Here is a 24597-nt window from a genome sequence, read left to right as displayed (position 1 = left end):
AGACAAAAATTGGTTTTAAATTTATAATTCTAACTTTAGATTATTTGGATTTTTATTTTTGAGGAAACAAATTATTTGGATTATTATAGAATAAAATGAACTTTATGCCACGAAGAACAAAATTATATATTGAGTTTTTTTATTTATTTATTATTATCATTATTATTATTATGGAGTAATTCGTTTTATGCTTTCGAAATTAGTATTAGATTTCTAGATGAGTATCAGACCTTGTCTCGAGCCAAAAAATTTTACTACCCGGTTTTTTGCTGGATGATTAAATTTAAATAAATTTATTTATTAAATTAATTGACCAATTTAATTGGCAAACTAATAATGTAACACCCCGTTCTTTTAGAACTGAAAGCGTTAGTGGAATCACACCTGAACGAGAGAGGCTACTTAACTTCGATTGACAAAGTCAAGCTTAACCTAGGTCTAAAGGTTAAGTTTAAGTCATTCAAACATCTAAATTAATAAGTTGTTTAACCTAAAGAGCAAACTATACGGTGAAAAGGAAAATAACAAATGAACATAAACTTAGGCAAATCAATTACATTCAAAAACCAAGGGCAGAACAACCCTTATCGGCCAAACTGAAATCAAACTAAAACCAAATTCAAAGCACTTAACAATCAACTAACAACAAAAGCATGCAAGCCCAAAAAGTTGGGTCTTAAACTCTCAATTCCCAACCCATCGTCACAATGTTCAAATAAATAAATAAAACCTGCAAATTACAACGACGTTCCACAATCAGTGGAGAGCAACTAGCAGTTCCTCCTCAAATTAGAAATAGAAGCTTTCAGACTTAAATTAATAAAAAGAAACCACAACACAAACAACTTGAAAACTCAAATGATATTACTTAAAACCATCTAACGATACAAACTGTGAAATAATTTATAATCAACTTAAAACTGAAAATCAATATTAAAACACTTAGCGGCTGTTTGGTTTGCACCAATCACACCAAATCACCCAAAACCCACCTTAAACATGAAAGTAAGCTTAGCTCATTATTGTACACACTCTAAAACCACAATAGGTCATGTTAATCATGCATTTGAGCTTAGAAATTAGGCAAAACACATCTTAAAAACTCTCTAATCACACACATTTCACAATGGAAGGCAGCAACTTGGTTGGATTCATGCCAAATTAATTTGGTGATAGCCTAACATGATAATAATTTATTTTGGGCAAGCAAATCAATCAAAATAATCAGATCTAAGACCTTAAACTCATGCTTAACATGCTGTAATTCCATTCGTGGATTTCACTTTCCCCCGCCCAAAACAAGTCCGAAACATGCCCAAAATCAAAGTTTAACACATAGAACTTATACCTAATTAACCCATACTAAGTCAAGTAAGGCATAATAATGATTAAATAACAAGAAATTTCCTTTAAAACATGCAAAACGTTCAGCAAATATAACCAGTCCATTAAACCCCTACAACCATGTTTAAATCTAATGAAATCATCACAAGAACACCACACAACAACTAGGTTGTGATATTCATTACATATGAGCATGAAAACATGAATAAAACTCATCAAATTGGGCATTAAACCATGCAAAATTCTGCAGCAAGAAGGGCAACGAAAATCACAAATATAACCTACCCTAATCATGCTTCTACCCATCAATCCAACCCCAAAACCCTCTAGTTCCAACCCAAGCTAATTACCTCTTGAAGCGTGACCAAAATATAGACTAGAAAGAGGAGAGAAAATTTATGAAATCAGCCCCCAAACCCATGCTCATGGCACGTCCAAGCAGCCCCTTAAAAGCCCTCAAAGTTCTTCGGTTTTGACACTTCGAAGAGGAGGAATTTGGGCACGAATTGGAGTAGATTTAAGCAGCAAATTAGGCTTTAATTTCCCCCTTGATTTGCCTTTGAAACCCACGAAAAAGATGAAGAGAGTAGTGCAGCGTTTTTTTGGTGAAGAAAACTGATGAAAGCTAGCCTTGTTTTGTACGTAAAAAGGGAAGGGGAAGAGGAGGAGTTGGGCAGCCATAACTAGGTGTTATTACCATTGATTAGAGGAGGTTACTTAGGGCAAATTGATCAGCCACTAATCCCTTAAAGCTGCTGTGTAAATCAGCCTAAAATGGGCTCAAATGAAGCTCACGAACAAGCCTCATAATACATAGGTTCAAGGCTTTCCTTTTGGGCTTCAATTGGATGCGATGGATTGTTAAGCTTACCTTATTAGGCCTTAATGTACAACTTAACTACACGCCTAAGATAGGCCCGTAACACCTCTTAGAAGGTCTAATCAACTAATAGGCCCGAAACTAGACTAGGGAGGAGAAGTGTCATAAGGCGATTTAAAATGCGTTTTAAAACGATATTATAAATTATATTATTGATATCTAAATAATCATATCAATAATAATGCAAATAATAATTTGGTTGATTTGGAAATTTCAATGTTTCGAATAAGGGTTCATGCTTCAATTGAATTGAGGGTTTTCTTAAATTAGGGTTCCTATTTTAATTGAATTGGGGGTTTTATGAAATTAGGGTTCCTACTTCAATTTCGAAAAAATTAAGAAGGTTGAAGAAGGTAGATTTGGAAGTGAACTTGAAACAGAAGGATTGAAGGTTAAAGAAGGTAGGAAGAAGAGAGAAAAGATGGAGAGAGAAAAAGTCGGGGGGCGAAATCAGTCAAAATGGTCAAAATAGCCGTTAGGTGGGGCCCACAGACGGAAAATCAACCGGAATTTTGAAATGGGTGGTAATCTGAGTGATTATTTAATTTAAGGGGTGGTAATTTAAAATAAAAAATTAAACGGGTGGTTATTTAAAAAACAGGTACATTTTTAGGTGGTAATTTACAAATTAACCTAATAATTTAAATGAATTAAATCACGATACAAAAATATATTTAAAGTTCATATTTACAGAAAAGCTACATAAAAGCGAAATGTGAAACTAATAATTTTATTCATTTATAATGACCTAATTAATAAAAGGACATTATAATGAGTTTTTATAAATATAAGAATTAAAGAATGGCTTATAAACAATACCAATTTGTTAAACGAGTTAACGAAATCACCCAATACAACTTTATTTATCGATATTGATACGGTTGAACGTAAAACGTCTTAAAATAAACCTTAAAATCATTTCATACCTATCAAAATGGCACTTTAGTCAAGGAATCACCCATGATATGATGACCCATATCAATTTTAATAAATTAAATAATATCAAAATTACATATAGGGCGTGTTCGGCACTTGCTTTTGAGTAGCTTTTAGGTATCTTTTAGTGGTTTGACTTATTTAAACCATTACTAAGTAAAAAAAATATTAGTGTTTGGCAATGTAGTGGTGGAAGTAGAATTTAGTAATTGGAGTAGCTTTTGTGAAAAGTTAATATTATTAGCTTTTGAGAAACACTAGGTACGAATTATAAATTTTCTTCTATATTTTTATAATTTTGCAGCTAATAGCTAATCAACAGCTAGTTTACCAAACACTCATACTTAATTATTTATTTTTCACAGCTAACAGCTAGTTGAATTGACAGCTAACAGCTACCTCTACAGCTACATTTTGCCGAACACGCCCATAATTTAAGTGTAACACTTACCGAATTGACGCTTAAGTTGCTCAAGGAATCACCCATTAAGCCTAAAATCAACACAAACAAGTCAAATATAATTGAAATGATTGAAACTCAAATATAAAACCTTTTAAATAATAACTTTCAATTGTTTTGTCAAAGCATTATAATTAGGGTTTCAAAAGCTTGGGATGACCCATTAGTCAAAATAATGATTATATTAATTATCTAAAATTTCAATTTAGAAATTGAAATTTAAATTAGAAATTAGGTTTAATAGGTTGAAATGCACATGAAATAGTGATTCTTAAAAACAGGGTGTTACAAATTATGGCTAGGAACGCATAGACTCACAATTGATTGCTTGATTTGAAGCCCGGGGATAGATTATTTTTTTTTAAAAAAAAGCACAAAATATGGAAAATTTCATTTTAATAATCCTACATTTATCGATTTATACCCTGAATAAACACGTGTCAACACGTGATTGGTCCAAAATAAAAAAATAAAAATAAACCACGCCCCACCCCCTGCCTTCCCCCACCGGTAAACAAGCTAACCCCGAGACTGCTCCCCTTCCCTTCCCCCACCCCGGAAGACAACCCCCCTCTCATTCCCAAATTTAGAAGGTGGTGTGCTGCGGTGAGGTATAGGCATAAAGATACTCAATGGTGGAGTATTTTTTGGAGCATTATATGGGGCTTGTGGCTGCGTAGAAATGTGCTTAAACAAGCTATGCCTTAAAACTTTACCACTTCTTGGTCAAGTCTGATGCTAGTCCCTTGGAGTTTGGTTCGATTGTTTTAGACATTTTACAACTTTCCTTTTCATGTGTTTCTGTTTCTTTTTCTTTTGTCAAGAGGGAGGGGAATCGGGTTGCTCATAGTTTAGCCTCTTTAAGTTGTAACTATGAGGAGCTTATGGTTTGGATGGAAGACATTCCAAGTGCTCTTATGGAGCTTGTAATGGCTGACTTTAGCCCTCCTGCTGCTTAATAATTTCTGGTACCATTTCCCGTCAAAAAAAAAAAAAAAAAAAAGGTAGGGCAATACTAATACAGAGATAACGATGATGTTCTGGAAACATTTGGGGCTGTTATGTACGGGGTAACAAAGAATGAACGACTGATTATTATGTGTTGAATCTAAGAGAAAAATAGTACCAATCCATGGGAGTAAATTGTTTAAGCATTTTTTTTTTTTTCATTACAATGTGAAGATCCTTGCAAGTAGTAATTAATTGCTTACACCGAAAAGATAAAAAATAAAAAAATAAATAATTATAAATAAATAAATTAATAAGATAATCCTAAGTGCTTCCTCAATAAGCTCTAATAATCAATGCCCGTCAAAAGAAATCAAATTGATCTATGTGCATCTTGTCCATCCTTACATTCAACTAAAACATACATACGGAGTATAATAGTCCATATATTCAAATAATTTCCTCCCAATAAATACTCCTACAGGTCAACTAATAAGGTCACCACAGTTATCCATACTCTTAAATTTTTTCTGGGCACACTACTTGTCTGGACAGAATACGAACACGCAAAGGAGACGATATCCAACATTTCTGCATCTACTTAGAAAACAACAGTTTGCACAACATTAGAGGAGCAAAACCAACAGCGATATCAACTCTGTTTGCTTCTCCCAGAGCATCATAAGGGTGAGCCTGGTATCTAAAGCTTTCTCTGTCATAGGGAGTTCGTCCACTAGCAGCATACTTATCACCACCTCTTAACGCCTCCATATCTCTATCCCGGCCATATTTAAGGGGCATCGATCCATATATCTATCGCTTCCAGAATGATCACTAGCAGGCGGATACCCATTTCTGTTCTCCAAACAATCTCTACTGCCATAGCACCCCCCAGCAGTCATAATCACGATCTCCCTGCAGACCAAATCTACCAAATTCAGATTGTGAAGGATACCTTCCACCACCACTCGACGGGCAATCCCTAGCCCAGTGCGCTGCACACCCACACTTAAGAGGATGAGAATACTGCAATTTCATCATTTCAGAGAAGGACAACAAAGAATTGTAAATGAATACTTTCATAGGCAAAAAAGTTAGCCAGCACACTAAAACAAATAATAACTATCACCCCTACTCATCTCCATTTCATAGTTTTTCTATTGCAATCCTCAGTTAAATATAACAGTTCACCATCTTTAAATTCATTGATATTCTTATCAACGTATAATCACATATTACTATTTGGGTTCCAAAATCCTGAAATTTCCATTCACCAATCAAGCATGATAATTATTCTACTTCATAGATGAGCATAACAGGACATGAAAACAACTAGTTAAGAAGCGTTTACAAGAAGCAGACCTTGGTGACTAACCCTGTAAACTCTTGGATGTTATTAGAAGCAGACCTTGAATTGGTGACTATCCTCGTACACTGGTTGAAAAATGCTCGAAGTTTCAACCACATGGCTGCTGAATTTCTGCATGCAGAGATGCACATAGTTCCCTTTAGACTGAGAGACAAACTGTACTGGACAACATAGTTTCTGCGATAGAACATTATTAAAATCAGCATGTGATCCAGCAAAGATTAATGCAGTGAGTGTACTGGTCACAAACCCTTTCTCTGGTTAAACCATAAACCACTCATCCCTCCAAGATACGTAGTATTTGTCAGGGTGCATGTATGTAGGGAGGTCCTATTTAAATTCCAACACAACACCTAATCTTTTCATATAAATCCTCATCAAATCAACAAAAACACATAATGATACATTAATGTGAGAATTAACGGCCCTCACAATATATTTAAACTATCATATAAAGAAAGGTTTTAACATAAACAAAAAAAAAAAAGGTTAAGATAATAAGAGTAACTAAAAAAGATTGGAGCTAATAGGACAAAAAATAAACAATTAATAAATCAAAGTAATGGACAGAAACAAAAATCACATTGCAAAACACTCGTCACAAATCACGCGGAGAAACCAATTGATCTTACACCTTTTAAATCTAAATAAATCTTACACTCAAATTCTTCCTTAATAAATCACCACATACCTCAATCAGGAAAGCAAAAGAAACTGTAAAACTACTATATTATCATCACAAATCAGGCGGGGAAACCAATATGGGACTAATTTTTCAGAACATCGAACCAATATCTTAACCAAGTCTCAAAAGTAACAAAGTTCCAAAGATGTAGCATGAGAATTTAAACACACCAAGGCATTAAATTTACCTCAAACTGTCTTGGAATAAGCAACAAAATTCAACCCTTCAGAAGCCTGATGCCCCTCTGCAATTTGCTGCAACAGGTTCTTCACCTCCTGTGGTGAATATTACCACTAGATCTTCACTGATGTTCAATTCTGATGGCTCGCATCGGTCAATTTTCAATATTTGGAGCACTTCCGTATTCCGATAAGATAAAACCTCTGCACAAATTAAATTGAAAAACATTCATCAATTAAATATCAGGGCTTAAGTGAATTGAAATAATCAAAAGTGATAAATTTAGTACCGCTTGAGTTTCATAAAGCTTGAACTTCTCAAGCAAGTAAGAGTTTGGATCAATTTCAGAATCAACAGATGCATGAACTTGACCAAAAGGGAGATCGAGAGGAAAATGTAGAGTTTGGAATAGCATTGTTTTCTAGCTTAGTAGCCATTTGTGAACCCCTGAAATATAATCCAAAATCATCCAAATGGAAAAGGAGAGGATAAGAAAAGTGCTCAAATACATTAAAAATAGATTCTTCTATCTATACCAATTAAGGTTAGCAACAAATCAAATTTTCTAGATAACTGACTGACATTTAAAAAACAAAGTGCAACAATCGCAAAATTTCTTTCATAATCTCCCCCTCCCAATTATCTACTATCATTGACATTAGGAGTGTGACCGAGCTCGAGATCAAGCTCTGTTGATTATAGCAGCATAGGTGCGGTGCAGGATAGTTATACTACACCAGCTAGCACTAAAGAATCTCTTGTAACAGAATTAGTTATCAGGATTGCTGAGTCAGCATCCATTTTGTAAGCTAGCAGTAAGTTGGTAGTTGAGTTATAAATAGCTTCCTCCTGTAATAATATCATTTATTCAGAAATAACAAACACAATTTCCTTCCTTCATTTTCTCTCTCTAGATATTTTTCCTCTCTTCTGATACAATTAACAAGCTCCCATCCACTAACATTAAAATCTCCAGATATTGTCAAATATTTGATTGCCTCAATAATTACAACATAATCCATACACATTGAGATAGACCAAATCATATAGTGTAAATTTGGCAAAAAATACTTTTCAAGATTATCGCCTTGTCTTTTACAGGCGGATTCTTAATGGCGGTTTTCTTTAGAATGAGCACATTAATTATCTTTAGTGCTATCCCATGACTCCTAACTTCATTCTTATTCATCAATTATTTCTCTTGATTTTTTAATTATAGAAAGAAATAGAAACAAAGTGTGACTTTTTACTCAAATTTCCATTTCCCAGCAAGTGAGTTACTCCATTTTCCCTTAATTCATAAATTTGAGTAAAAGAATCAATAAAAAAAAAATTATTGAATTGCATCACAAAATTGAGAATGCAAAAGAATCGAGTAATATGAGACATTATTGTCAAGACTAAAAGAATAAAATCCAACATAAAATAATTTAGTTTAGAAAGATGAGTGGTGGATTTTTCCATCAGGCATTGGTCGTCATCGATGGATGGCTCATAGTTTCTATTAGTTGCCGCACAGGGTGGCTGGAAGGGGAATAGTGAGAGTTGAGATACCACAAGATTTAGTGGTTTCATGTAAAAAAAAAAATATAAGAATTCAATATCAGTTTTTTTTTTTTTTTTTTTTTTTTTTTTTTTTTTTTTTTTTCAATGATAACCCTAAATCCCCAAATCAAACCGATCAAATTAGCAAACCCACAAAAATTACATCCAATAAACAAGAATCAAATATAGGAAGATGAAACGAAGAACCAAATATAGTTTAGAAAAAAATTACCAGTTGGAAATCTCGAGGAGCAACACCATGAGGGTAAAAGGTATGAAATTGAGAGAAGAGGAGAAGAACGTAGAGGAGAGAGACTGAGAGAAGACCCATGAGCTTCTGCCATGGAAGCCCATCTTCGATCTTGTGATCGAAATGAGGGAGGAGTTTGAGCTTTTCGATACCTATATTCCTGAAAAACATTTAACATATGCCTCTACAATAGCCTTCCCATTTGTTTGGCTTTCTACGTGGATTTTATCCTCTGCCCAACTTAAAATCCCCAAAGAATTTCAGTAGGTCTACGCTGGTTACAGAGAAAGGAAGATCACGCATCCTAAGGATCTCAGTGTATTGCAATTGATCCTTGTCCACGGACCTCTTGGATCGACCTGGCGGAGAGTTGGGCGGTCATTATCATAGATTCCTTCATACTTCACTTCTCCGGCCATAACATTGTAATAGTCCTGCTTTTACATTTGAAAACATCTTAGAGGTTGTAATATGCCTAACTTTATAGTACAACAGCGATTCTTTGGTTCCTTTTCATATCAACAGAGTATATGAACAACATATATTAGTACTAAATCTAATCCAGGTGTTGCGGGAAAAAACCTCTAAGTTGCTAAATCAAAAGTACAATAGGGATTCTTTGGTTCATTTTCATATCAATAGAGCATATGAACAACATATATTAGTACTGAATTTAATCCAGGTTCTGCTGGCACCTATGTTACATGGACTCTTCATTTCACCTCAACTACCCATGTCGGACCCTCGACACTCGGACATGGGTATGACACTTGGACACTTTACTTTTGGTTCAAAACCATGGATTTTTTTTTTTTTCACAAAATAGCCGATTCGGACGCTTGGATACATACCTGTGTTGGACATGGGTACCCGAGTCCATGTAACATAGGCTGGCACTGCTTAGTTATAAACATGGTCTTTCAAAGTGATCAATGATAAAAGATGAATTGTCAAATTACAATGAAGATTGCACTATTTTTGATAGCGTAATTTAACCAGATAAAAGGTTTAATGGAAGGATACAAGAAACAGTAACAGGTAAACTGATCAACTGATTCTACCATAGCTAGCTAGCTGAACCAAGAGTCTAAGTATAGTAATTTAATATAATGTGATATCAGCCAAGCTATAATCATGTTAAATCACACAAATATTGTTGCAAGCTTCTGCAGCAAATAAGAACCACACACGCATCTATAGCAACAAAATGAAAAGAACAGTATGGTAATCATTAAATCAAGAATAATAAGTAAAGCTTGAATTCTTGATGTCATACACTTGTGACAGTTATTAGATACTGACTAATTGTTCCGCTATCTTCCCATCCCTAGCTCCTCTTCACGATCACCCCTCAGCCAGAAAAGAAAATAACCTCCAAAACCTGATCACACATTAAACATGTAGTCGTGTATTACTGTATAGATTACTACTCCCTCCGTCCCTTAATTGGATGCCTACTTCTCTTTATTATGTGAGTAATAAATGCTAGAAATAGACATCTATTAAAGGGACGGAGGGAGTAAGAATGTAAACCCCAAATGGGAAATAGATTATTCTCTATTTTTTAAGGAAATTTAAATTCATTATTAGATACTGACTAATTGTTCCACTATCTTCCCCTCCCTAGCTCCTCTTCAAGATCACCCCTGGCCAGAAAAGAAAAAACCCTCCTAAACCTGATCACACATTAATTTATGCGAAGTGCAAGCCTAAGCATGTAATCGTGTATAGATTTCTAAGAATGTAACTCCAAATGGGATAATAAGCTTTTACTCTCTATTTTTTAATGTAATTTTAATTCCTTATCCTAATGGACCTAAAGACAATATGCAGCAATCAATAGCCCTATAGCAATTTATAATTTAAAAGATCTTCCTAAAGCAGAAAATATAATCCCAACTACCTGCAAATTGAATAGTATATAGCAAAGCAACCAAAGCCAGCCATGCTCTCCAGCTGTTTCTCCCCACACAATATCCATTCTCTTAGCCTGAAATGTGTCAGACGATAATAATGTAAGCATGTGATATGAGTTAACATGGCTTTGGACTGATTTTAGAGATGAAATGCAAGAATAAAGCAACAAGGAGTCTGCTTGATTAAAAGCTGGAAATTACTGATGATTCCCCTTTCGAGAGATGGTTTTTCTCCCACTTTAGCTTGTCAAGCTAGCCCAGCAGACTACATTTAAAAATGCAGGGAAAAAAAAAAAACTTCTCCCCTACTTGGCTAAGGCTCTTTCCTCTTTTCAATTCTGAAATAAATCATTCAGACATTATCAATTTTAATTATTGTAAATTCAATAAAAATAATTTTATCATTAAAATCAATATAAATCAGTTCATTTCAACAATAAATTTAATCAACAAATATAATTTATTTCAATCAATTCAATAACAAAAAATGAAACCTAACATCATATTCCCATTTAAAAAACGAAAATTTCACTAAACCCATACCCATCAACAAATAATCAGATAGCTTGCATCAAAGATCAGAAAATACATACTTTAATGTATATGATAATAATATGAGAACTCAAAATCAGGAAAAAAAAAAAAAAAAAACCTCCACATGCATACATAAGAAATCAATGCAGGCAAGATGATTATACTTAATTTCTTCATCATACTTCATTTTAGAACTCTTGAACATCTAATGAAATAGCTTAAACATGAATTTGGTGACTCAGATTTGAATTCATATAGCTTGTTATTTGCAACAAATGGGTCCGCGCGGAGCCGCGGACTCCTAGACAAAAGTTCTTATGCATGATTATTGAAAAATTAGGGCATATCCTTGAAAATTAATCCAACCAAAAAATAATTAAACCACAATTATACTGAATCACCCAGCACCACCATGGCACCAACCACACCACCCAGGACCACCCACCCTCCCTGAACCCACGAACCCAAAACCTAGAACCCATGAACCCACGAAACCATGAACCCATGAACCCACGAAACCATGAACCCACAACTAAGCTCACAAACCCACGGACCACAACCCACACTTAAAGGACCCACGAACCCACAATCAAACCCACGAATCCAAGAACTTGAACTTGAACCCAAAACCCACAACCCAGAACACGAACCATCACATTTGGAATCAAACCCACCCCCACGAAAGGAATTGAAGCAACTAAAGGGTGGTCTTCTTCTTCTTCAATTTATGAGAATAGGGTTTGAAGGAGGACAGAAAAAGATAATGGAGAAGAGGAAGAAGATGAAGAAATTTGGTAATGAAGAAACAGAGAGAAAGATAATGGAGAAGATGAAGAAAAGAATGCGGATTAATATGATGATTTCATAAAGATAAGATGAGTTAATTAGATTAGATTAGTTTTAATTAATTATGTTTTAAGTATGTAATTGAGTTTGTTAAGTTTTATGTAAAGGTGTTTTGTAATTTTAATTAAAAGAAATTTACTAAAAATGGAAAAATGTAGAAATGTTGCAAATAATGCTTAGCTTCAGGGGCGGAGCCATGTAGGAACAAGGGGGGACGGTTGTCCCCCATTTTTCCAAAAAAAAATTTAATTTATGTTAGCTTAAATAAATGCTGTAAATAAGAATAAATACCTTACATGTATACCTTATATAACAAAGACAACATTTGGTCTGGTGGTTGATGGGCTTGAGTAAAGCTTGTATTTCTCTTTGATCCTAGGTTCGATTCTTTACCCGATCATTTTTTTTGTTTCTTTTTGCTATTTTTGGACTTTATTTTTATTTCATTTTATAGTTTAGACAAAGTGCTCCTATTTAACTTCTTTTTCTTGTTTTTGGATTTTGCCATTTTTTTTTTTACTGGTTTTTAAATTTCATTATATAGTATGTAATTTATATATACAAAGTATTATAAGTCTTCAAACCTCTAATTACTCTCATTTAACTGTTTAATCAAGTATCGCCTTGTTGATAGTGATTACTAATGTGTTATTAAACTATTTGTAATGAACACATGTCTCCGTATTTTTTTATCTCTCTAATTATGTGTGCCTAAATTCTATTTTTTTTATAGCTTGTTTGGAACTAAGTTTCCAATTTTATTTTTAGTCAAAGAAAGTTTATTTATTTATTATTATTTTTTTTTTTAAAATGTAACCCAAATCCCTTTACATCTACTATCAATTTGTGTAAATGCTTATCATTTGATAAATCATATTTATCGATTATTAAGGATTACATACCTTAAAATTGGGGTTTACCAGCATAAAAAAAAAAATTTGGTTAATAAATTTCTTAATATGCAATTAATTTTTTAACAACTCCTCTTTCACCATATAAAAATAATTGTCATATCTCATAAGCGATTTCAAATATATATATTAAACAATTTATGTGATCAATTTCTTTTTTCTTATAATTATTGTCGATTATTAAACATCTAAAAATTGTCCCCCCGGATTACAAATCCTGGCTCCGCCACTGCTTAGCTTCCGCTTTTGTTGCAAATAACATTTAACAAAGGAAGTAGATAGAACATACAACATACTTTGATATACAAGCAAGAAAAACATAGGTTAAGCTATTGCAAACTGAACATGTTACTTTGAACAAATAGATGCAAAACCAAAAAAACAAAAAAAAAAACTACCAAATGTTCCAATGATATAAATGACAAAGAGGGTATAGATACAAAACCTTACAGACTGAGCACGTTCTTTGAGCGTGTCTTTCTTTTTGATCCACTCTATTTCAAGGCATCGGATATTGACAAAATCCCTGCAATCGATCCAGGCTGGTGTAGAAAAGATTTACACGATAGTCTTCATAAAGTTACTGTCCTATGAATCATCTCCTCCGTCTGTTTAAGACAAATCAGGGTTGCCTTTCTTCATCATAGCTACGAATTCCTCATAGTTAATTCTAACATCCTGCACAGGAGAGAAGAATTGTAATTTAGTCCAGTTATAATTCTGCCAGTAATATGCTTCGAGTCTCTTCGATATGAATGAGAACACAACTATCAAATTGACAAAAGCTATGCTGAAGAATAATGAGACAGCAGCTAGCAGGATTATGCTTTACGATCATCTACTAAATGGTAAATTAGGAGACAGAGACAAGAAGATGAACTATATGCGTCAACTTGAGCAATTATCTCCTGCATTGTTTTCTCATCACCCATGTTATACTTGTTCCAGGCTTGCTCTAGTTCTTCCATGAAATCAATGGTGAGAATCAAAGCAAGCAGTGTTCATTAATCAGGAGTCAGGATACAAAGCTGTTGAAAATGTTTCGAAAGCAGACAACATATTTAAAAGCCATGAGCAAGCTACCCACTCTTGTCTTGGTCAAAATATTCAAAGCCCTTGTACAGATGATCCTCCACTCCTCCTCCATTCCATTCATATGCATTGCGGCTGTGATGATGTTCCATTACCATCAACATCAGCCTGCAATTGAGCATGTAAAAGATGAGACACATTGACACAAAGTAATCTTATGCTCAAATAATTGAACAATTTAGTATTCGTACAAAATAGAGGAACCACATCCACTACTAAACCAAACAATTTGATTTGCACAATGTCTCCAGTCCTGATGTCAGGCATTAGACGCTGCTCATCTGAAGCCTCAACCGCTCTCTTGTTCAATATCTAAATTAACTACAGAAATCAATTTACAAAATCCAAATTTCAAATGATGAAACTCAAAATTTACCCAATCCACAATTATGTCCAGTTAAACTACTCGATATAAATCCAAATCATAAATCCAAAAATATATATAAATCCACCTCACTCAGCTAATTGAACAAAGAACCCTAGAAATGATCTACTACAAAAACGTAAAAAAACCTTGCCAGAGATGATCGAGAAGATCGAGCACAATTTAGAAAGAGCACCAGTAGATAACCACAACCACTCCATCCAAGATGCAAACTTTAAGCTCAATTCCTACACCAAAAAAAAAAATTGATAAGAAAAGCATTGATATGTATAGAAATTGAGCAAAATAAAGTTGGAAAATAGGAGAATCTGAAGAGAGAGAAAATGAAATAGGAGGACATCAGCAGAGAGTGAGAGAACAAAATGAAAGGGAAAGTGGAGCAATTTGAGGGATAGGGATAAAGAGGGAGGATAAAGATAGGGATTTGTAGGCGGGAGAAGGTAAATAATTCTTATCCCATATTTGATAAATATGGGAAATAAATTAGGGATAAGTAATAAAATTATAAAAAATACCTTTACAAATTTCTATTCTTTCTTTTTACCCTTTTAATTTCATTAAGGGTAATTTGGTACTCTTCTCCCTTCCCCTTATACCACCCCTTAGTTATAAAAATAGAGGGATAAATGGGTGCTTTTATCCCTATCTCCTACTCCTGTAATCCTCATCCCTCCAAACAAATACTACTTTCTTTTGTCCTCATCTTTTATCTTTATCCCACCATTTTTATCCCCCTAAACAAACACCCTTTAGGAGTTTAAGGTGTAAGCATAAGCAACATCAGTAGGTCAGAAGGGGCAAAAAGGTTGGATCGCGTGCAAGGAGAAGTAAATCAGCAGTTAAGTAAAGGGTGAAATAGTCAATAAACTTTTTGAGTGGTAGAATGTACAAGTATGTAGTATAAGATTTAAAGACAACATATCATACTGTTTATAGGCAATGAGTAGATAAAATTGAGTTTGGTTAAGATACACTTGATTGGATTGATTCATATTAGGATTGTAAAATAAGAATTCATACCGACCATTGATCAATAAAATAAACCCTAGAAATGAAATGAAAACCCAAGATAATGTAAATTGAAGCTCAAATTCGTTTAAAATAGAGGACTACAATATTTCCATAGAACCTTCTCACCTCTCCTTATTAGGGCATTTGGGTGTCTACTCCTAATAACCCTATACTACCTAGTACCTACTAAGCCCTAATACGTTTACGAACCAATAAAGGAAAGATCCCGTGGGATTAATTTGGTTGGTTGATTCATATTAATGCTCTGAATGAGTGAAATCATGCATAATCCACAACTTATAAACCCTAATAAATTTGGTCGGTTAATCCAGATCAAGAAGTTGGTAATGTTTATTATATATGCTCATATATCAATCAATATAGCAGATTCTTGACTGTCATCTTTATCAAAGTCAACCTTAAAAGTCACCATCGTTGTATCACCGGTTTCATAATCTTGCTTGACATCTGCTACTTGAAAATATTGGAGTTGTTAAAACAAAAAACGAGACTTACTTGTATTATCCATAATACCGCAATTAGAAATGAGTTAAATTACAGAGCATGGGCCAATGCACTCATTAGAAAAACACAAATTACAACAAAATAAAACATGCGAAGAAAACAATCATCACCACATCATCCCATTACGAATCATGTACAAGCTCTGTACAGATAATCAGATATGCATCAATGCATGCTCACCCGCCTCTTACAAGCTAATCTCCTAATAGAAAAAAGGAAAATTTGATTCTAATAATCCAAGCTTTAGGCAGTCTTACTTTATTAATCCGACCTTTTGATTATTTCATAGTAATCCAAGTTTTGGGTGTTCTATTCTATTAGGCCAAGCAGGTCTCTAATCTACAATAATAAGTCATCTGTCATGTGTTGCATTTTCATTTGTCCAAAAAATATATTTGATTTTTTAAAAAAAAAATTAAAATTTTAAAAAAAAAAATTAATAAAATAAAAAATTTCCTTTCCTCTTCATCTTCTTCCTCCCTTCCACACCTCCATTAATGGCTCCCATTTCCGGCCAGAGCTCTGCCCACCACACCTCCACCTTCGGCAGCAAGGAACCCCACCCTACTAGCCACCAACCGCAATAACCACCGAGCCGCACCACACCACCATCTCACGTAACTTTCTTCCTGCCGCAACGCGAGCCTGCAACAACAACAATAACTCCCGCAACAACAACAACCAGCCTCCCGCAACAACAACAACCAGCCACACCACTTCTCCCGCAACATCATCACAAACCCACAGACCCTACTACCCGCATCTTCTACAGTTCCAAACAACACCCTAACACCGCAGCACCCCCAGCTGCAGGCCTGCAGCCGCAGCGCCAGCTTCGCCAACCAACAACACCATAAAGTATACCAATTCGCCACCTACAAAATCAATTCGCCACTAATTGCAACAATTCCGGCCTTTAATTGCAGCAATTTGGTAAAGAGCATCTTCAATTTGAAGACCCAGAAGGTGTGGTTATGGAGTGCGCTCACGAAGAAAGATGACGCGACACCCAGAAAAAGAGGGGAAGGGGGCCGGGAGAGGTTGGCCATAGGGAGGTCAGGGGGAGGGCACTAGTACAGAATTAGCTTTTTATAGCATTTTTATTAAAGCGGTTTGGGGGGTTATGCTATAAAAGATATGATACTCACCTTATAATAGCGGTTATTTATTATATGTATTGTTATTATAGCGTTTTAATATAGACCGCTGTTAAAACATGAGTTATTAAAAACTTAAAAGCTAAATCGCCACTATTCAATTCGTCCCCTTACCAAAAATTTCTGCTCTCATCTTCATTCTCAAAACCCTCGCATGAAATTCGATTGAGCTTTCCCACACTCGATTTCCCGATTTCAATACAATTCAACTGATATTCAAGATTTACGGGCTACAATAAACTGCACATTCATCTTCAATTTTAGGTTTGTTTTCCACTCATAAGTTGAATTTTGATATTCATGCTTTTAATTAGTGAAACTGTGGTGTTTAATTTAATTGATACTCATAATCTTCATTATACATGTTTAATTGGATTTCTAGTCTGAAATCGCCAATGATTTTGATCGGTTTATGAATTTTTAGGTTGAAACTATAAGCAGCGTCTATAGTTTTGGTCAAATGGATGAATTTCCCCCAAAATTGATTAATTGATTAGTTGATATTTGGTTCTCTATATTTTTGATATGATATAAATTTCTAGGTTTCTATGGTTGATTGAGTTTTTAGGAGTTTTACCAGAAAAAAAAAGCAATTTTTTTGTAAAGATAAATTTAGTTGAGTGATTATTTGTTAATGCGTTTTAAGCGATGGATTAGTTAGTGGGCTACATGTTGTGGTATTCTGCCTTCATGATATAATGATTTTCTTGCATTGTCATCACATCATATAACTTATTCAAACAATTTACTCCTGAATTTGTTGCTACTATTATTAAACTCATATTGAAGAATAAATTAACTGAAATAAATTTAGGGAAAGGGAGGGTAGTGGTGCATTGTGTAGGGAGAGGGGCTACGTGATGCAGCATGTTGTTAGAAAGAGGGGTAGTGTACTGCATGCAAGCAGGGGAAGGGGGAAGGGCTATAAATTACAAAGAGATTAATGTTGAACAACAAAGTTTCAGGACCTAATATTTTGAATGAAGAAACGAAAGAAACTAGGCTTTAATGGAAAACATGATACAAGCAAACCCACACTTGAGCACAACTGATTGCACTCATAGGTACTTAATCGATTGTCTCCGAACAGAAGATTGTACTTCAGTTGGTCCGAAGGGATTTAATATATAAAAATTGCAAAATTTCAGCTTGATGCAATTGTTGCCTTGAGTTTGGTTATTACAACCTTCCCTTAGTAGGTTTTGAAAGGTGCAGTAGGTAAAGCAAAGTACGAAAAGTCTTTGATAGGTAAATCAAAGTAGTTAAATACTCCGCATAGGCAAGTATCATCTATGAATCAATGATACCATCAAATTTTGTGGATTGTATGAACATAGGGATATTCAAAGATAGCATCATTATGTGTTTCCATTCAACAAATGGATTGTGTCTATCCTTTGTGATTTTATAATTTGTGAGAATTGTCTTAGTTTGATGTGCAAATGTGAAATAGTACATGGCTACTTAAAGTAATTTCTATGAATTTCGAACTAATTTAGCTTGCGTATTTCTTCTTCTTACCTAATCCAGATATTTTGAACTATGAGATATTTGAAAGCCACCATCCATTTATTGCATGCCGACCAATTAGACTCTTTGATTTAGGAATTCTTCAATAATTTCATGCTGATCTCTTTCCCATCAGGTGGATTATCATCTCTTTACTTACCTTTGTTGTTATTTAATTATCCTTTTTTTTTTTTATTTATGCTTAGCTAACTTAAGTAAGTTTTCTGCAATATATCACCTGATTTTGATTCTTTAAGGTATGAGCCTGAGTACTTCCACAATGTTGATTGTAGTAGACCTGGTGCTCAAAGTAATGATCTTATTGGATTTGTCACCATTAAAAGATTATTCTAGCTAAAGATCAGAAAGTGAGGTATGCCTCTTGGTTTAATTTGTGTTCATGTGATTATCTTATTATTGAAAGTGAGCTAGCTTTATGCTTGTGTATTAGTGAGCATGGTCACTATAGTGACTAGTACAATAATCAAGTTAACTGCTACAAATAAGGAATGAAATTTTCTTATAAACTGTATATAACATGTAGAGCTGAATTTCTCGGTTGTGTCTTTATGATCTCCTAACTCTCCTAATTTGCCTCCTCCTTCCGAAGGTGTACTTGTTTTTGCCTTATATGATGTCGTTTTGCTACTTGGGGTTTGCTTCTGTCACTGCATTTTGCTGCTATCACTGCTGCCGCTGGCAGAGTATGTTGACTGGTTGCCTATCTGGTTACCTATGTGGCAGTATGACAGGCGCTTGTGTGTTAATTTTTGTGTGTGCAAGGTTCGATCAGTGTTTGAAAATGCGCGCCTAAGGCGCAAGGCGAAATGGGGTAAGCGCTTAATTTGGTCTGGGCGAGACGTTTTTGGTAAGGCGCAGCCTAGGCGCATGAAGCGCACCCAAAGCGCACAAGGCGCACTTGAGGCGCAAGTGAGGCGCACCTTTTCTGCCAACTTTTTTTGTGTACAGTGCGCCTCACTTCAAAGAGGCGCACTGAGGCGCGCCTACACCTAGGCGCTGTATGACCCTTCTCGCTTCAGCGCGCCTCGAGCTTTTTTATACATTGGGTTCGATTTAAATGCTAGGCTATCGACTTGTTAATATAGTATTTGTTTATTAAAGTAACAAACTTCTGTCCTAATTGTATATTGCCTTAATTACCACCTAAGTTATAATATGTGGATATATATGATTTACTTAATATCTCGTCATAAAAAAATGTATCTACTTTTTTTTTATGTGCATATTGCTATCTAATATTCTTTTATTGCTATTTTGTTGTACTTTTCAAATTGTCAGTTCTCAAGTTATGATCAAATTCAAATTGATGAAGTGAGAACTTAGTGGGTGCGCTATGTAGTCCAACAAATTAGCTAGGTTGAAGGAATCAACAAATTTATGTACTTTGGCGTATTTTGATTTACCTTCTTTTTCTTAGAACACATTTTTTTAATAGTTTGTTTTATTATGACCTTGAAAAACTCTTTATTAGATCTTAAATATTAATGGAAAATTGAAAACTAATAATCCCGCTTTTTAGTGGTCTTCTTTAAACAATCCCATCTTTAACTAATCTCAAAATAATCCCACCTTTGAACTTCATCCGCTCAAAATGGTCCTCATGGGTTGTTAACCGGTTTAATAGGTTAACTTAATTTTAATTCTAATTATTAGAAAAGCTTTCTCTCTCATACCTCCCCCATCCTATTACCCCTGCCTACTCAAAACCACCGTCCTTAGCGTCTGCACCCTTTCTTTCTCCTCTCTTTCACCACTCTCGTCATAATTAACAAACACCCCTGCACCACCAGCCTGTCTGCATCGGTGGGACGGGTTATAGAGTGAGTTGGGTGGGGTTTTTATGTTGTGGGTTTTTAGTGTGAGGTAGATTTTGGTGGTGGAGGGAGGGTTGGATTTTGGGTGTTGGGGTGGGTTTTCGGGTTGGGTACGGTCTGGTTTCTAGATGTTGGGTAGATTGTTTTCGAGTGGGACAAAGGCGTGATCAGTGATTCAGTATGGTAGGTAGCGTAGGTTGTTTGGGACTTTGGGTGGTCCTGGTGGTGGGTTTAAGTGGCAGGGACAATCGGGTTTTCAGTTTGGGTCAAGAACTTGTGAGATTCCAAAGTGGGTTTTGATGGCTGGCAAGTGGCGAAGAAGGAGATGGCTTTGCTGGTGGTGGTTGCTTGGTTGGTGAGCCCTTGGAGTCTTGGTGTTGTTGGTGATGGTGGTTGTGGTAATGGTGGTAGAAGGGCCTTATTGAAAAAAAAAAGGAAAATAGGTGATTTTAACCTATTTAATAAGTAACCGGTAAAAAGGACCATTTTAAGAAGATAAGGTGTAAATGTGGATTATTTTGAGATTAGTTAAAGGTGGGACTATTTAGAGAAGACCACCAAAAGGTGGGATTATTAATTTCCATTTTTCCAATATTAATACAAAATTATCATTCTTTTTTATAATATTTATTATACAATTATTGAAGTTTTATGAAACATGTATTAGGTTATGATAGAAAAAAATATCGTTATTACTATTAAATTTAATTTTAATAGTGATTTCAAAATATCACTATTAAATGTTTTTTTTAATGAATTTTGGCGGCAATGGAATTAACAGCACAACTTTTATAGCGGTTTTAACATGCTGTAATTGGGAATTTGCGCGGAATCTTGAAAGCACATGTTATAGCGGTTATATAAACCGCTGTAAAAAGCGTACATTAGCTTTTACAGCGGAGCGATTAATAGCGGTCCAAAAACCACTATAAAAAGCATTTTTAACCGCTATAAAAAGCATAATTTGTTGTAGTGGGGGGTGGCCGGAAATGGAAGGGATTGCCGGATGTGGATACATACTATCGGGATCAATGGGGAAGGGAAGAACTGATAATCAGTTTTTTTATTTTTGTTTTTTTAAGTTAAAATATTAAAAATGAATTAAAAAAATTGAAAATGAAAGAAAAAAAAGAAAAGAACAGGTAGCAGGTCACATTGGCCTAATAGAATAGAACACCCCCCAAAACTTGGATTATTGTGGAATAATCGAAAGGTCTCGGATTAATAAAAAAAGACCGGACAAAGATTGGATTATTAGAATCAAATTTCCTAGAAAAAATGTTATACCTTGCTAAAAATGATGTAATCTCTACATAACAAGATAGCAAATCTCAATAATTGATCAGAAGCTCTAGAAAGTTATCATACAACCATACAAAAATTGCTCTTTACATTTGCTTTGTCTCTCTCTAATTAGGCCTTCATTGACCCACGGAGAGCTCTAACCCTCCCATTGACATGAAATTCTTCTGCTTTTTCATCATTTCTCACTCAATGACACAAACTCCCTCACGGCATAACAACTCACTTAAGCTTTGTTCTCATCTACTTATTTCAACTTAATTTTTTTTTGCTAAATTTAACTTATTTTTGCTTATCTTATTTTCGTTTACCTTAACTAATGTTTAGGATAACAAAACCATAGTTGTAATCCTTTCGTTTTCAAGTAGTTCACAACTCACATACCTAAACTATGCATCCACTTTTAACATAACTACTAAACTAAATAAATTTAATAAGCTAGACCTTACGCATTCACTTTCTTTCAACATTTTCAGCAAATGCAACAAAACGAAGGCAAAACAAATTTACAATAAAAATATAGAAAGTACTTTTAAGTGACAAAAATCTTAAAATATAGAAATGATGTTGACCTTATTCCAATTGGGTTACAAAGTAGGCTTCTAGAGGTTTCCAATGATATATAATTTGGTTTAATCCGAATTCGGGATCAAAAGTTATGATAAAAACAAAAAATGCAAAAAAAACTAGAAAATTCTAGGGAGAAACGCATAAATTTTCGAATCTCGTAGGGACTTTCAAAAATTATAGGCGTTTCTCCCCTAGAGTTTTGAAAAAATAAGGCATTTGCCCTCCACGACTTTAACTCTGTTGATGTGTCCGATGACCTTGCCCTCGGTCGGTGGTGGTTTGTTGGGAGGAGAGAATGTTAAATTAAGTTAGAGGCTAAGAGCATCCTTAACAATGAACAGTTAAAATTATTTGTGTTACTATTTGAATAAAATAATGTTTAAAAAATGAGGGAATGGTGAATAGTTCCATGAACAATTGTGAATCGTTTGGTTTTCCAAACTGTTTGTGAAAATTGTTTGTTTGACAAAAATTCACTTTTGCTGATTAATATATTGTAAATTATGTATGTATTTTAATTTTTAGTAAAAGATAAATTGAGGTGGGGCAGGTGATTAGTAATGTGAACAATTTTTTTGGTTCATTGTTAAGAGGAGGATGTTGGAAATTATTTGTTTGGTTGATGTATATGAGAGAGAGTATTTTTTTTTTTTTTTGAATAGTAACATGAACAATTTTTTTTGGTTCATGAATAAAGATGTTCTTAGGAAGAAAAACATGAAATACACGTGAGGTATGTTTGTTCATTCATGTTTAAATGTGGGTGTTACCTAAAATAATAATAAAAAAAAAAAAAAAAGCGTCGTTTAGCTTCTCACTTTTTGATGATTTTCTTTCTTTCAATTCTTTTTCAAGGTAAAGCTAATGTTTGGAAATTGTTGATTATTTATACATTTTTCTAAAGGCTTTTATGAACAAATTAACTAAATACACAATTCTATTCCTATGGAGTAAAAATAATTGACGGTTGGTCTCTTTCAAATTCTTTTTTTCTTCCTACATAAATTTTTTACAAAAACAATCTCCTACATTTTATTAGTGATTGTAAATTTTGGATTTCCCACTCTTTATTAATTCTTCAAATTTTCTACAATGAATCAAAAATAAATGCTAACATTTTTAAATTTTAGGATAATTCTCTTTGGTAACACTTAATTTTTCATTTTTCTCTTTGGTAAATTGTAAAATTTCTTATTATCGTTGGTAACATTGAATTTCTTATATTAAGTTAATTATAACATTAATGATTAATTTTTATTAAAATTTTAACTGTAGTTAGAGGTTTTTGGTTAATTTTTTAATTTTTAATAATTAATTATTACAAAAATTATATATTTTTAAAAAAACCCCAACCCCTCGTCCAACCACACATCCACCAGCCTTACCCCTCCCAACCCACACAGCCACCAGCCATATCCCTGGTCGGGCGAGCACTCGGGCATATGTGGACTTCTTCGATTGGGCTATTTTCTTGGCCCAATTCGCATTTCCTCTTTAGGTCTTTAAGACTCGGTCCATTGCCTCGGTCTCTTCTTCTTCGCCGAGCCCTTAATCATCGGTTTGATTGCTCCAACGCGGCCTTGGGCTTCGGAATGTGGTCATATGAATGTGATCCTACTCCAATGCTCGTAGTGGCTCAAATAAGTAAGGGAAAACGCTATAAATCTGCAATATCCTATAAAACAATACCAAATCTACGAAAACACTAGAAAGCACATATTAGTAATAAGAGTGGCTCTAAAGAGCCAAAAATACTAATATGACCAAGGGATGGGGGTAAAACACTATATAAAATGAACATATCAAACTCCCCCAAGCCAAACCTTTGCTTGTCCCGAAGCAAAGAGCTCATCGACAAACAAAGCATACTTCACCCCAAAAATCAATTAAAACCAAGCATAACCAATTCAAGGCAAATCCAACAAATATGCATCAAAGTCAACCAATCAAATCCATCCAACTACTCATCCTCCCTAACAATTGTCAAGTAGAGCAAACCACAAGTGTATATGGAATTCAAGACTAGTGCTCACGCACTCTTCACTTTTTTATGTGGCGGATATAAGATGTATCCGAACGCTCTCCATCCAACCCTTTAATGTGAACAATGCCCTCCCAAACTCACAACATTCGTGTGTTTAAGAAAACAAGCACTCAACCTAGTAATCGATTCGAAATATATCAAATCATTCTTTGCATTGACAAACAACTACTTTCACATCCATACAACTCTATGCACAAAGGTCGGATGGTCTTCAAACCTTGTAATGTAAGGATAGGGTAAAAGGTAGGATAAATTTGGGAAAATGTGAGAGTAAAGCCATGCTTAAGGGAGCCAAATCATAGTAAATAAAACTAAGGTCAAAATTAAATAATGACCAATCATCTCCAACACAACTCAACTCAA

General features: G+C 34.5%; 3 long non-coding RNA genes across 19 annotated transcripts; 1 reads left to right on the top strand and 2 right to left on the bottom strand.

Annotated features, from left to right (window-relative positions):
• Positions 1-505: 505 nt before the first annotated feature.
• Positions 506-2089, bottom strand: LOC110687636. Its single transcript, XR_002504458.1, has 2 exons — positions 1695-2089; positions 506-730 (listed from the first exon to the last, which is right to left on the bottom strand). It is a non-coding gene; the product is annotated as an uncharacterized LOC110687636 (long non-coding RNA).
• A 2826-nt stretch (positions 2090-4915) lies between these two features.
• Positions 4916-14693, bottom strand: LOC110688314. 17 transcript variants are annotated; one of them, XR_002504564.1, is made up of 12 exons: positions 14410-14693; positions 14088-14217; positions 13892-14004; positions 13250-13482; positions 10715-10851; positions 10501-10587; positions 9874-9978; positions 8580-9031; positions 7092-7249; positions 6810-7005; positions 5931-6048; positions 4916-5563 (listed from the first exon to the last, which is right to left on the bottom strand). It is a non-coding gene; the product is annotated as an uncharacterized LOC110688314 (long non-coding RNA). The 17 variants fall into 17 exon arrangements; XR_002504550.1 differs by having other exon boundaries at positions 5931-6114; positions 13888-14004; positions 14410-14692; XR_002504549.1 differs by having other exon boundaries at positions 5931-6114; positions 8580-9034; positions 14410-14692.
• Positions 14694-15647: 954 nt separating this feature from the next.
• On the top strand, positions 15648-19696 carry LOC110688313. Its single transcript, XR_002504546.1, has 3 exons — positions 15648-17238; positions 18505-18619; positions 18741-19696. It is a non-coding gene; the product is annotated as an uncharacterized LOC110688313 (long non-coding RNA).
• The last annotated feature ends 4901 nt before the right edge of the window (positions 19697-24597 follow it).

The sequence above is a fragment of the Chenopodium quinoa genome, unplaced genomic scaffold, assembly GCF_001683475.1.
Source record: "Chenopodium quinoa cultivar QQ74 unplaced genomic scaffold, ASM168347v1, whole genome shotgun sequence".
Taxonomy (NCBI): Eukaryota; Viridiplantae; Streptophyta; class Magnoliopsida; order Caryophyllales; family Amaranthaceae; genus Chenopodium; species Chenopodium quinoa.
The sequence above is the reverse complement of the archived record's forward strand: the minus strand, read 5'-3'. Positions and strand labels throughout refer to the sequence as shown.